The sequence below is a fragment of the Balaenoptera borealis genome, assembly GCF_965194805.1.
Source record: "Balaenoptera borealis genome assembly, chromosome: 14".
NCBI classification, from domain to species: Eukaryota; Metazoa; Chordata; class Mammalia; order Artiodactyla; family Balaenopteridae; genus Balaenoptera; species Balaenoptera borealis.
This window is the reverse complement of record NC_138875.1, coordinates 43641445-43657071: the sequence shown is the minus strand read 5'-3', so window position 1 is coordinate 43657071 and position 15627 is coordinate 43641445. Positions and strand designations below refer to the sequence as shown.

The 15627-nt window shown below is 37.5% G+C and overlaps 1 pseudogene across 1 annotated transcript; it reads left to right on the top strand.

Moving 5' to 3' along the window:
- The first annotated feature begins 549 nt into the window (after positions 1-549).
- On the top strand, positions 550-13798 carry LOC309610872 (large ribosomal subunit protein P1 pseudogene; annotated as a pseudogene). The gene has a single exon. The product of its transcript is annotated as a large ribosomal subunit protein P1 pseudogene (transcript).
- The last annotated feature ends 1829 nt before the right edge of the window (positions 13799-15627 follow it).

Genomic DNA, 15627 nt, shown 5'->3' with positions numbered 1-15627 from the left:
ACATGTAGGCTCAGTAGTTGTGGCTCCAGGGCTCTAGAGCGCAGGCTCAGTAGTTGTGGCGCACGGTCTTAGTTGCTCCGCAGCATGTGGGATCTTCCTGGACCAGGGCTCAAACCCGTGTTACCCTGCATTGGCAGGCGGATTCTTAACCACTGCACCACCAGGGAAGCCCCTCCTGGTCTATCTTTAGTTGTGTGTGTATGTGTTTTACTGCCGGTTCATGTTCTTTGCTCATTTGTTTACTGGAATACGTGCTCTTTTTTAAAACTTAATTTTTAAGAACCCTCCATATATTAAAGGTAGTAAAATCTAAATGTCACATATGTTATAAGTATTTTTCCAGTTTAAAAGGTCTTTCAAATATTTTATTTGTTTCAGACAGTTCAAAAAACGTGTGGAGTTTATCTTTTCCTTTAAAGTATTTGTTGCTTTGATATCACAGTTATCAGCACATTTCAACCCTAATATTAAATGCATTTTCAACTACAGCACAGTTTCTAGCATTTCTATGATTTTACTTAAAAATTTAGATTTGCACTATTTAAAAGAGTGAAGGATCTAACAACAGATTGGGAAGATACTAGAAGGAGAGGCAGAGGAATCCCCCTTACCACCCTCCACCTCCAGGCTCCCAGGCTGGTAGATCTGGTTTGATGGTGGAGGGACAATGACCTTACAGGAGGTCAGGGTTAGACTCACCTTGTAGGGTCACCTGGAGAGAAATATCAGCGTCTGGAGAGGAAGTGACAAAGAAGGGAGGTGGAAGCCTGGTGAGCACAACTTTGCCTGCTCCCGTGCTTCAGTGCACGTGGATACTGTCCATCAGCGGCAGTCCTTTAAGGATCCTCTCACCTGCTCCAGCTTGTGCTGAGTTCCATCCAAACTGAGTGTGAAGACCACACTTTCCAAAGGCCCCACTTTGGAAAAGAGGGAGGTGCCTGACACCCAGAGGTACGAAGTGGTACGGAAAGAAAAACAAGATGTGACTGGGCCAGAGTAAATCCACCCAGGACCATCTGTTTGCAGCGTGTGTCCCCTTAAACATCTTCTCGGGCAAGAACCCAGACTGTCCCATTTACAAAGGCTTACTTGCCTTTCCTCAGCTGCCTCTAAGGTGCTCAGTCCTTCCGAGGAAGCCAAGGCCACTTTTGGGGTGAGGCCCTCGCTTCATCCAGCGACTAGCACCGTGCCCGGCAGCCCCACCTAGCACTTGCCTGCACCATGGCCTCCGTCTTGGAGCTGGCGTGCATCTACTCGGCCCTCATCCTGCACGACGATGAGGTGACAGTCACGGAGGGTAAGATCAATGCCCTCATTAAGGCAGCCGGTGTAAATGTTGAACATCTCTAGCCAGGCTTGTTTGCAAAGGCTTTGGCCAATGTCAACATCGGGATCTTCATCCGCAATGCGGGGGCAGGTGGACCTGCCCCAGCAGGAGGTCCCGCCCCAGCAGGAGGTCCCGCCCCCTCCATCACTGCTGCCCCAGCTAAGGAGAAGAAAGCAGAAGCAAAGGAAGAAGAATCTGGAGAGTCTCATGATGGCATGCACTTTGGTCTTTTTGACTAAGCCTCTTTAGTAACAGGGTCAATAAAAAGCTGAACTCTTTGCTGCCGTTGGTCTTACTGCTATAAATAAATAAATAAATAAATAAATAAATAAATAAATAAATAGGCTTACGCAGAATTCCTAGCAGGAAATTTCTGTTTATATATTATTGGTCAGGAGTGTGTAAAGGAATACCTCTCACTACTGGAGAGGCTGGGAATGCAAGTTTTTATATGGGCACGTTGGCACCCTTAATCCAATTAGCATTCTCTTAGCAAAGGAAGAAGGAGAGATAAATTGGATGGAAAATAACAGTCTCTGTTATTAATGGAGGAGACTTTGAGAAACAATTCAAATAAAATGTGAATATTCTAAATAATAATGTGCTGAGTAGAATATCAGTTATGTACTTTATTACTTCATAGGGTTATTGTGAGTATTCAATGAGAGAAGGCTCAAGAAGTCTTACCCACGATTATTATACATTTAACTTAAATGAAGTAATGCCTATAATGTGTTGCACAGAACAAAGGCTCAAAAAATATTAGCTGTGGTTCTTTGCTGTTATGAAAACATTTCATTCTCTGTGATTCTTTACTTCTGCTTCATAAATGATATGAATACAATTCTATGCAGAGGTTTTTATTTCCTATCTACATGATGATCACAAGTTTAACCTTAAGGGAGATGGCAGTGCTTTCCAATCATGTCGCATAAAACATCACTTATGAAGAATGTTTTGAGAAGCTGTAGCAGATGATAATATTTATCTGCCTTACTGTAATGCTTTATTTTATAACAGGTTGATTCATGAAGGTTTGTTGGAGTCAGGATTGCTATAATGAACATCCAATGTTTGTGAGACTATTTGAGAATACTTGGTTAATATCAACTGTCTTATATTCGAAAGGCATAAAAAGAATAATGAGTAAAGCATACTTTCAAAAAACTGCTGTGACTTAGAATTATAGGATCATTGAATTTTTGAGCTGGGAGGATTTTAGAGGGGAAACTGAGGCTGGGAGTGTGTAGAGTGAATAAGTGGATTGGAGAAGTTCACAAATAGGTAATATCATCTATTATATCTTGTCTCATGAAGTCATATCAAGCAGAACATAAAAACCCTTTGCAAGTGATAGTGCTTATGCTATGATTTATTTTTCTAGTGTAATTGGCATTATAACAGTTTAGTTGTGATTTCCACTATAGCAATGAAAAATATATAGTCTTTGTTGGGTGAATTGATAAAAAATAATGACATGATATCAATAGCTAGGATATAGGGCTGATTTTATATTTGCTGTCTCATCTCTGACTTTATGAGATTCTACTCCTTACTTTTCTTTCAATTAAACTGGCAGGAGAGCATTTACTTTCTCTTATTTCTTGGACTTATTATCTAGAGATAAGAATCCTAGAGATAAGACTAAAGAATGATTTCATTGTGACTTCATTTTAGAACCAATGGCACTTTGCAAATGGCTGTGACGTTAGCAGATAATTTAACCATCCCAAACTTTGCTATCCTTACATGGGAATAAAATTAGTACCTACCTCATCATGTTGTTGAGGCTTAAACGAGGTAATATGCTTAAAGACTTTACAGAATACCTACATCATGTGCCTTCACTATTATCATGAGGAGTAGAATTATAACTGGCACCTGCCTGATACATACAAGAGATTTTGTTGAGTTGAAAAGCAATGGATTTGCCACAGAAGTCCTCATGTTCTGGGGAAGTAGCTATTTTATTACTGTCTAATCTTTCAAAAATCCTCTTGGCTTCAAGCACAATTTCTCTCTCAAATCCAGTTTTTGGTGGGGATTCTCAATATGTGGGTGTTAGTAGAACACACCCTCATGGCATTTGTAAGAGCACAACTTACAAAGGACCACTGTAGCCTGCAGATCACTGATAAAAACAGCTGGAGATGACAGCTGTGCCTTACAAACCTTTTCAAGTCATAACAAAACCGGCCTGATTTCATAGCCACAGTACGAATTGCAACTCACGTATAGGAAAGATGTCTGGGAAACCTGATAATGCTGGGCACATAAGATGAAGGCCTTATCCTTTAATTCCATGTTGGGAAGCACCGATGAAAGGACATAAAATGTGCACTTAACACTTCCCTAAGTGAGCATGGATTTCACAGTTCCAGGTTGATTGTAATTTAGTGAATTTGTGAGCTTTTAATGATTCTTGCCACTGTCAAATGACAAGTAGGAGTATGTTTGAAATTGATCACTCTGATTTATAGTCATAAAGGTAACAGGATAAGTCAGAAGACCTAAGGCAGGACTCTCTTTCTGAAATGTATTTTGTCTCTGGTTCCTTTGGCCAGCCTGTAATTGCTAATGAGCTCTTCTGCCAGTTATAAGTCACAGGTCCCGTGACAGGTTTTCCTATATGATTTTCATCAAATGCTTCGGAATCCTGGGGCAGAAAGAAATTATGTAAATATAAGTTTTTATTACTATTGCGTTTTTATTACTTTTCTCCTCTGGTTTTTTATTGCCTCATATAATACAGGTAAATATGGAGATCCCACGTGGAGATGGGGGTTTCTGATCTCGTGCCTATGCTCTCATGCTTTGTATTCAATCCATGTTAATTATCCATGATTTCTTAGGCAAAGAGAGGAACGCAGACTCCATGCTGTCTGCAACTACTTCAGTCATTCCTTTACTGCCCGTGACACCATGTGAGACCTGCAGATGCTAAACAATCTCTCCCTGCACCAGCTCAAACAAAAAATGTTAACCATATGCAACTTCAACCTGTTTATCCTTAAGCAATGCAAAGCCATGCAGCGCTACAGACGGGCAGTGGGGGAGAGCACAGAACTGACACTTCACACAGCGTTGCTCTGTGAAACAGAAGAGCTAAGAATCATGAGGATTTAGGGCAGGGATAGTTGAGTTGGGCTCCTTTCTTCCAACTTTTCTCACTGTTAAAGACAAGGGCTCCTCAGAAATTCTCTTCATCTGAGTAGAATTGATGAACAACTACTTAAATATTAGCTCCTGGAGTTCAGATTTGGAGGTTTTTTTGGGGACTGTGGATTCTGAACGCCTAAATACTCTCCGACGTGATCTGTTAGCTACTGGTAAGAACTGAGACATTCACCACGAAAAAAAAAAAAGGAGTTTTAATTAATGTTAGCTCATTTTGTTTAATCTGAATGATAATTTTCTGTTGGACATTATTTTGGGGTGCAGATCTTTTCAAAGCTCTCTTCATCTTGGCAGCTAAGGTTTCTTAGTACTTTCTAAAAAAAATCCCAGCAGATTATTAAATACAGTAAATTTAAAGGGCATTGGGAAATATAAATCAGAAAGTAGAAAAAAGATTCAAAATGGTATTTGAATATACGTTACAATCTCAGTCTCTTTTTTCTTCAAAATAAGCTTATTTATTCACTTATTTAATGTTTCTCCTTCCTTGAACTGTAAAACAATATGTTCATACTACAGAGTATTTTGGAAAAAGAAAACAATGTTCTACCAATCCAACATGTTATTTCCATTTCTCTTTATGGCTATACAAGTTTTGCATATTCTCTTTAAGACTTTATTCCTTTGCAAACTCCTTATCCTTACTATATTTGTAACCTGAGGGACCCAAACAGATCTGGCAAGGTAAGCTCAGGGAAGTCTTTCTAAACATCTGGAAAAAAGAATCATACAAATATTAAAGACAGTGAATTAGATCATAATTCTGCATTTTAGTGAAAAGAAATTGGACATTTTCTAGTTAAATCCAGTGTGTATTTGTGATCTATTTTCAGTTAACCCACATGCTCTCATCCCTATAGATTATGGTATATGAGTGCCAAACTGAATCTAAATTGAATGAACCTGTACCTCTGCCCCAGAAACAACTTTGTCAATCAGCACTATTAATTCATCTTTAGTGACTTGAACCCTGAACACAACAGACAGATGGAAGTGAAAATACAAAGAGAAGATACAGTGCTTACTTAGGAAAGAGTATCCATATCTCAATATATACTCCTGGAATGCGTGGCTAAAAGCTCAGTTATGGAGTCAGACTGTTCAGAACACCAGCATCTCCACTCGTTAGTACTGGTACTATGACCTTGGGCAAGTTACATAACTTCTCTGAGAATCAGGTTTATAGTCTGTAAAATTAGGGTAATATTAGGATCCAATTCATTGGGCTGGTGTGAAGACTAAATGAGTCAATGGATGTAAAAATGTCCAGCACAGAGTCAGGCAAGCGTATTATTACTGTTGTTATACTTAGTGTTTCACATTGTCACCACTTTCCAAATAGTGTGCAGAGTATTGATCACAACTAAAGTCAAACTGGTAGTCAGCAACATATAAAAAGGATTATACACAATATTCAAATGGAGTTTAACCCAGGAATGCAAGGTTGGCTTAGCATCTGAAAATGAATCAGTGTAACACAATCATGTTAGTAGGACATAGAACAAAAACTATATGATTATCTTAAGAGATTCAGGAAAAGCTTTTGACAAAATCCAACACCCTTTCATGATAAAAACATTCAACCAACTAGCAGTAGAAAGAAACTTCTTCAACCTGATAAAAGGCATCTAGGAAAAATCCACTGCTAATATACTTCTGGCAAATGATAGTATGATTTCCCCTAAATTAAAAATAAGGCAAGGATGTCTGCTCTCACCACCTCAATTGAACGTTGTACTAGAGGTCCTAGACAGGGCAATCAGTGAGAATAAGAAAAAAATGGCATACAGATTTTAAAAGAAGAAATAAAACTATCTCTGTTCATAGATGGCATGATCTCATAGAGAAAATCCTGAGGAATCCACAACAAAAATATTAGAACTAATAAATGAGTTCAGCAGGGTTGCAGGACAAAAGATCATTATATAAAAATCAATTGTTTTTCTATATATTAGCAATAAGCAATCTGAAAATGAAATTAAGAAAACAATTCCACTTATAATGGTATCATAAATAATAAAATACTTAGGAATAAATTTAACAAAAGAAGTGCAAGATGTGTACCCTGAAAATTGAAAAATATTGTTGAAAGAAATGAAAGCAAACCTCAATAAATGGAAAGATATTTTATGTTTACAAATTGGAATACTTAGTATTGTTAAGATGGCAATACTACCCAAACTGATCTACAGATTCGACACAATCCACATCAAAATCTCAGCTGTGTTTTCTGCAGTATTTGACAAGTAGATCTTAAGATTCATATGAAAACAAAAGGGACCCAAACAATTTTGAAAATGAAGAACAAAACTGGAGGACTCACACTTGCTAATTTCAAAATTTATTACAAAGCTACAGTAACCAAAACCGTGTGGTACTGGCATAAGAATGGACATATAGATGAATGGAATGAAATTTAGATTGAAATAAACCCTAATTATAAAAAGATTTGCATAGACATTTCTTCAAAGAAGATCTACAAGTGGCCAATAAGCACATGAAGAGATGCTCTACACCACTATTCATTAAGGAAATGCAAATAAAAACCACAATTGGATGCCACTTCACATTCACTAGAATTGCTTAAAAAATGACAATAAAAAGTGTTGGTGAGGTTGTGGAGAAACTGGAGCCCTTATACACAGCTGGTATCATAAAATAGTACAGCCATTTTGGAAAACTGGCATTTTCTTAACACTTTAAACCATATGGATTGCCATTTCACTCCTTGGAATACACCCCAGAGAAATGAAAACTTATGTCTACAAAAATACATGAATGTTCATAAAAGCATTATTTAAAATAGCCAAAAAGTTAAAACAATCCAAATGTCCTTCAATTGATAAATAGATAAACAAGATGTGTTATATCCACACAAAGGAATATTATTGGTGACAGAAAGGAATGAAATATTAATCCATGCTATAGCATGGATGAACCTTGAAAACATAATGTTAAGTGAAAGAAGCCAGACACAAAAGGCCAAATATTGTATGATTCCATTTATATGAAATGTCCAGAAAAGGCAAACCCATAAAGACAGAAAGTGATTAATGGTTGCCAGCAGCTGGGGGAAGAGAGAAAGGCAAGTGACCGTTAAGGGGTATGGAGTTTCTTTTTGAGATGATAAAAATGTTTTAGAAGTAGAGTGTGATGAAGGCTACACCTCTCTGAATATACTAAATACACTAAATATTTTATAAACTAAACATATTGTACTAAAACTCCCTGAATTGTATACTTTAATGAGGTGAATTATATTTTATGTGAATTATATCTCAATAAAGCTGTCATAAAACAAACAACAACATGAAAAACACTGGTTATAAGTTTTCCCTTATTTTTGTCTGTGCCTTTCTATTTTATTTTTGCCAACAGTTTTATTTTTTTTATTTTTATTATTTAAGTCTGTGGAGTCCTGGGGAAATCTCCAGTGACTACTCCTTAAGAATAGTGTAACATCCTCCAGTGAATTCATTCCCAAGAGTCAACAGTTTCATTTGGCTTCTGAAATTTATCAAGGCAACTTGTCAATGTTATTGCTTATCCTGCTTAATCACAGAGCTAAGGGCAAGCTGAGATTTGCCATATTAGTGTTTCTGATTTTTTTTTTTTTTTAAACAATCTGTGGTCAGTCAGAGAAAAAAAACTCCAAGAGGAGATCTTTTTTTTTTTTTTATGGCAAGATCTTAGCATGAACACTTCAGTGCCCTAAACCTCAGTGAACATAGGCCAGGCTGACCAAAGCAGGATATAGGTTTCATGGGGGGACTCGATATTAAATGGTATTATATAATCTGGTGGTAACTTGTCCTAGGTCCACAAAAGGTCTCTCAGCCAGAAAACACAGAGCAGTCTCCTATCAGAATGCTTATTTAAATTATTCTAATATGGCTTTCAGAACTAAGGAGACTGGTATTTCTGAAGCTAAGAAATTAACTAGAAGCCTCATAAGAAAAAAATGCCTGTTATTTTACAGAAAGAGGAGGACACTTCTTCATATAGACAAGGTAAAATATTTCCCTGATGCTATGCATTAGCTCGAATTCAGTAATTGACCAGTCATTTATACATTTATACTGTAATCATTAAATTACAGAATACTTTCATTATATTCACTATCTGTAAATAAATGTTTATGAGTAGCTGCTCTGTTAGGCATTATTTTATTTGAAACCAAATCAAAACAACATATTCTCAGATTTGTTATTTGTCAGTAAGGAAGTCTTAGAAAAAAAATCAGAAAATGTTTAAAATCAAAATCACAGGTATAGATCAGAGACGGTTGTGTGACCATACTATTTCCTCTCTCTCTAGGTTACTTCTAAAAAGACAATAAAGGGATAAAACAGACTCATAAGAGCAAAGATAAAAGGAGAGAAGAGAGCAGCAGAGGAGGTATCTTAATATATTTGGGAAAATGTCTTTTGATGGGGTTATGAGCATGGAAAAAACTAAAACCCAAAGGTCTTGCAGTGGTGAATAGTAACAAAAAGTGAACTGATTTGCATTTTACAACCTCTAGGGGACTTGGGACTTGGAGTTCCCAGGTTAGTGCAGGGCATGGCTGAAGATAGTACCGAAAGTCAGGGGTGGTTAGAAGTATATTAACAGTGTCAGATCCCAGGAGTAACCCTTTAGTACAGTCAGCGTCCTTCACCCTCTCATTGATCAGATGGAAGACTGTGAGCTATTCTCTGAATAAAGGGGAAGGGGAACCTCAGGACTCAAGAATAATATTTGCTAATCAACAACCTTGTCTAATGACATAAAATGTCCAAACACACTTTAGTACATGAATCTTAAGTATAAACAGAAACTGAGATAAGTGTAACTCCATTTTTTATGAAAATCTAAAGGACAGAAATTTAAAAAATAAAACAAAAAAAAAAAATAAACTTGAAAGAAATAGAGATGATTCTGGGAAGAGAAGAAAATACACATAATCAACCAACTAACCAATCAACCACCACCACAACCACCATCACCACCAAAAAATAGAAATAAGAAACAAAGCCGCCCAATGAATATCCTCAGACATGAAAAGGAGAATAATGAAGTAGCTATAAACAAGGTGAAACATATCTAGAGAAGAATTAAAGATAAAATCATGAAATATCTTCAAAGGTAGGATAAAAAGATCAAGAATGGGAAAATAAGAAAAAAATATGTAAAGGATCAATCTAAAAGGTCTAACATCTAGAAGAAGATGGTAGAGAAAGCAGAGCGGATTAATCAGGAAAAAGACAATTTCTCTGCCCTGAAGAACATGAGATTCAAGGCACTCAGCACAACGGATGGAAACAAAATCACCATATTGGGCAAAGCGATGGGAATGGCAGAGCTCCAGGGACGGAAAGACTTCAAATTCTTTGCACATTCACGTAATTTTCAACCCAGAATTCTCTACCCAATCAAATCACCCATCAAGAGAATAACCAATCAGTTATTCCATTTCTAGAGCATCTCCTGTGTATATTGTTAAAAATTAATTAGTTAGTTAGTTTTAAGCAAACTACAAGAGGATATGCTTTGGCAGAACCAAGAAGTAATTGAAGAAAAAGAAGACATAGGGCTCAGGGACAAAAATATACATTTAATGAGAATTGGGAAGGGATATCCCAGGATGCTGTCTGTGTCATAGACCTAAAGAGCAATCAGACTCAGAATGAAGAAGAAAAACTAAAGTTTGTAGGAAGAAAATTCCCAGAAAAAAAGGTGGGGCAGGGCGAAAAGGGATGCTAGAGTTTGAGCATTTGAAAAAAGTATATAACTAGTTACAAATGTATGGTGGTTTCAAAGGAGTAGCAGAATTTTTTTTTAACGCATTTGCTTCTAAACATCTATTTAGGTAAAAGACAAAGGCAAAAATAAATTCCAGAAAGGGGCAATTGTATAAGAAAGGAAATGTAATCATAATAATTATTTCACTCTGCAGTACGTAGTAATGTGAACACTGATCTTTGATTTAACTATTTTTTGTTTTAATTTTATCAAAATGGGAAGAAGTGGCAGGTATCAGAAAGTCAAAAGTGATAGACAAAGACATATCACCTTAGCAAATTATTTATAAATATAGATGTGGGGCTTCCCTGGTGGCGCAGTGGTTAAGAATCCATCTGTCAATGCAGGGGACACAGGTTCAAGCCCTGGTCCGGGAAGATCCCACATGCCACAGAGCAACTAAGCCCGTGCACCACAACTACTGAGTTCACGTGCCACAACTACTGAAGCCCGCATGCCTAGAGCCCGTGCTCCGCTACAAGAGAAGCCACTGCAATGAGAAGCCCGCGCACCGCAACGAAGAGAAAGACCGCATGCAGCAACGAAGACCCAACGCAGCCAAAACCAACCAAACAAACACAATATATATACAGATGTGAATGCCAAGAACAGCAGGTAAAAGAGAGAATGACTGTTTTTAAGGAGAACTGGGGAGAGGTAGGGCAAGTTTCTGCTGGTTTTTATTAAAACTCATTTAGTATTATTATTGGATTAAAATATATAACAACATCAATAGATTTGTGTGGACACTGAAAAAATAAAAGCTCATAAAAGTCTAAAAGAGATCATGAAGAAAATTTTAACTTGCAAAGCTATATAGAATTAAGGTTAAAAAAAAAAAAAAGGAACAGATTAAACAGATTTTGTCTCAAGCTGATCATTCCTTTTAATCTGGTACATGGTGAACCGTCTTATTACACTGGCTGCGCTTAACAGACTTGGGCCACATGAGAGACAGAGAAAAAAGATCTATATTAACTAAAGCATGGCCACAGTGAAATGCTTTTTCTCAAGCCCTACCTCTATGAGAGTATTTTAAAGCCAAGGTCATCTCAAATGCTTACAAGTGCTTCCCTGCCTCCCTCCTCAGAAGGTTCCTGTTACCTCAAGACCCTCACATTCAACTACAATCCCTCTCCCTTGCTTATTCTGCTCCAGTGACCTCTGCAGCTTCTTGAAAAGGCCGTGCATGATGTTGCCTCAGGGTCTTTGCATCTGTGGCTTCCTTCTGCGGGGAACACTCTTTCCTTGGATATCCATGGGGCTTGCCACCTAACCTCATCTAAGTGCCATTTTTTGTGACCATCCTATTTAAAATCACAAGCCCCCCTCTCAGGGGCATTCCCATCCTCATTTCTTGCTTTATTTTCTTTATAACATTTACTACTTATTTTACTAGTTTTTTTTTTTTTTTTGGTTAATTGTCCATCTCCTTCAACTAAAATGCATGCTCCATATGGACAGGTGTTTTTATCTTTTTCATTTGGTGTTATGTCCCTAGAACAGTGCCTGTCACATAATAGGCACTCTGTACAGATTTGTTAAATGAATGATGGTGAATTTTCCCTTTTCTTATCAAAGAAGAGGCAGCAAAGCTACCACCCGAAGTTTCTGTTTGGCATCTATTCAATTTACTATGAAGAGATTTGTGTTTGATTGTCTGAAGAAATTGAAGGGAAAGATATAGAATGTTGCATGAATCTGTCCTTATAAAAGCTATCACAAAATGGCTTCAGTTAAAAATAAAATTGACAAATGATTAGTCTACATTATGTTTTTTTTAGTTTACATCAATTTTTTTTCAGTTTTGAGAAAGACAATATGAAATTGGTTAAGACACTTCAGATTTGGCCAGTGCATCTAACAGTAATCATTATACATATGTTATTCTTTTCTACCCCTCTTCTTAAGATATAGTGCTGGCAATTTTTGATGCATTCTTTCACGTAAGCCAATTTTATAGTTTAAGATACATGCAAAATACTGAATCTAACTATAACGTTAGTCTAATTAAAAATGTCCCCCTTAACATTCTTTTAACGTTTGATTTTTTTCTTGTTATGGTTAAAATCTCTGATGTACAACTTCTTTTACCACTTAATATATCATGATGGTTTAATAAATACTAGACCAAAATAGTGACAAAACTTTACAGGGAATTTAACAAATATTAAACTGAAAATGTTAATGTGGCTTTTCTAGTACTCAATGGGCTATTCAACTTCAAATATAATAGTTCAATAACACAACATAACAAAAAAAAGTCATAGAGACAATAAGGGCACATTATATCCCATACCTGGAAGTCCAGAGATTGGGAGGACCCCTCAGGGTTGGGTCAGAGATGTCCTTAGAACCTAGATTCCTTCCATCTTTCTGCTCTACCATTCTCAGCATAAAGTGCTTTTCTCGTTAAGATAACAGATTCAAACCTAGCCCAAGTATACTAAACACCACCTCCCTTCAACCTTTGTAAGAAAGTTCCATCTCATGTAGCTTCCTCCTGATTAGAGTTGTACCTGGATAGGCAGCCCTTCCAAGTACTGGTAGGTGAACATCCCTAGATCACAATTCACAAAGAGGCAGTTTACAGAGAGGTGGGGAACATGTGTGGTAGATTTAGTCTGCCAGAGTTCAAATATTGGACCTACAGCTCATTAACCTTGTTATCTTGAGAAATTAACTTCTTTGTGTCTTAGGTTCCTTATTTGTAAAGGAAGATAAGAGAACCTTCCTCAAATGCATTTTAAGTGTTTAAAACTATGCCTGGCAAATAATAAGTGCTCAATAAATGTGAGCTCTCATTATTATTTGCCAGTTATGATAGATTTCCCAAGTTCAATATCAAATTGAGACTTGGTGGTTATCTGGACAATACAGGCAATAGTTCAGGACCAAATCATTACTTCCTCAATTATCTGGAGGTTTTAGGAATCAGGCATTTCATCTGTTTAATTATTCAAGGTAATACAATATACCTTGTCATTGAGTTAGTGATGACGTTAAAGCTATGGTATAAAGATTAATAGATACCTGGTAGACAAATGGATTGAGGCTATACCTAGAAGAGATACCTAATGAAACCATCAGGCAGTCACACACTGCTCAACCCTACTACAAAGTTATGATACTTGTAGATCCCATGGACAGATTGACTTTGGAGGAAGTTTTATATTGTTTGGTATTTCAGGCAATACCTGATTAAATTTCTCACATGTACGCATATCTGAATATGTGTCTTTGAATATTCACGTACAAGTAGAAAAAGGAGTGAGAGAGAAAGTAACAGACTGTAAGACAAAGATTATTGTTATTACAGACTTTATCAGTTAAAGATCTGGAGAGAACTACAAGAGGCTAACATATTTATACAAAACCTCTGGAGCAATGGATTTTTTAGAGGCAATCCTGATCAAAGCAGCTTTGTCTTTTTAATTTATTTTTTCCTTTTAAAGTCCCCCACTTGCTATTCTTGTCCCTCGGATACAGAGGTGGAGCTGATTTTACAAATGAGGATTGCTCCTGTGTTTTTTAAAAGCTACTGGAAAATAAGTCAGATTCTCTGCAGTTGACACTAGAGCTTTCTTGAAAACAAACCCACCTGTCTGTCTCTGATGAAGTAGCTTTCCAAGCACTTTCTCTTCATTATAAAAGTGAAAGATGGTGTTATTATTACATTTAATTATCAGGCTATCTGCTCCCTGTTTCTACAAGCACAGAGAACAGGGTATGCATCTTGCGAGTACCATTTTGTTTTAAATAAAAAGAAAAGTTTCTTTTTAAACATTTTGGTAGATCCTGATATATACAGCCTTAAAACCATTCACTTGCTGCTGCTTTGGGAAATCCCCCGAAACCTAAGGCAGTGTGAAAATGGGAAGAAGCTTGTGTTTTTTTAAAGCAGGTGGTTGATTGTTTTGGTCACCTTTGTTCTGTGTTCATGGAGAGAGAATACCCCTTCCCTCCACCCCATCTCCCCAAAAGATTCTAAGAAAACAGTTTGGGGTCACTTCTCACAGGCACAGCAGCTACCCAAGCCCTCTTCATTCTTACAAGATGGATATTAGCAACCTAGAAGGTTGTGAAAGTGTGTTTACTTTCAGTCTGGGGCAAAAAGGAGGGACAGCCATACATGATCTGTATATGTGTGTGTGTGTGTACATGGATTCAGACAACCTCTGTGTGTGTGTGTGTGTGTAGAGAGAGATCAGATACAGAATTTGCCATAGGCTTTGTTAATCAGCAAATAAGCTGTGCCCATTTCGACATTCTATCAGAATTCTGAATTTCTGGTTAAAAATCTCTCTGCCTGAACATGTCTGTCAGAAATCACTGCCTTTGCTAATGCCAGGGGTCATTAAGTGTACAGGGAAGGAGGCCAGGCAGAGATGTTCTTCCTTTTCTTAAATGAGCAAGGGTTAGTGAAGAACACTGGGGGGTGAGCAAGTTGTACACAATCCCAGCGACTCAGGTGCCCCTCCTGGGGACTGCGAAATCCTCTGCCACTGTGAAGTGGCTTAGAAATGAGCCGACAAAGAAGTCCATTGACTTTAACATGAGTATGCTTGAATCACACAGAAGACAAGAATAAATCACCTTACCAATGTGTCTGGTGTAATTTTCTCATCTCATTCCAGTTCCCCCACCCCCCACCCCTTTTGTTCTTTGTGGCTGTTTTTGTTATCAGTAGCATCTTTGCGAAGTCGCCTTTCCTGGATTTTTCTAAGGGTGACTAGGGTGGGAGCTAGGTGCTGCGGCCATCTGAATCTTTTAAAAGCCGCCTAAGAAATATTTAAGACCCTGCTCTAGGAGGAACGGCTCTCCCAGGCATAATTTTTGGTGCTGGTTGCAGCAGGGAGCGTATGCTGGGAGGAAAGTATTATTTTTCTAAATGGAAGGTGTCAGATGGTCACGCAATGTGACTGCATGTTCGAGATCACCGCCTCCCATCTGCAATTTGTGACGTGTGAAAGATTCTGCCCAAATGTGCTCACCAACTGGAAATCCTCGGCACTTTTTTTCCTTATCAGGAGAGACCAAGATAACCAATGGTTTACAGATCAGGGATCCTATCAAATTAATATCACTGTAGGATAAAATCTGTTTTAAATACAACTCCTAAACTCCAGCAAAGTTAACTAGTACAAATAAGTTCATTCATCTGATTAAGAATGGATGCTCAGAAAACAACAATAAAATGAAATCTGCTTTTCACTGTACCTCACTTCAAAAATAGGCTGGATATGAAAGAGGATATATTTTTCCTTGCTAATTAATACTGACCATCCCCAGGACGGAAGGAAAGCATTTTTGAACCAGGGTCGGCTTTTCCTGGCCTT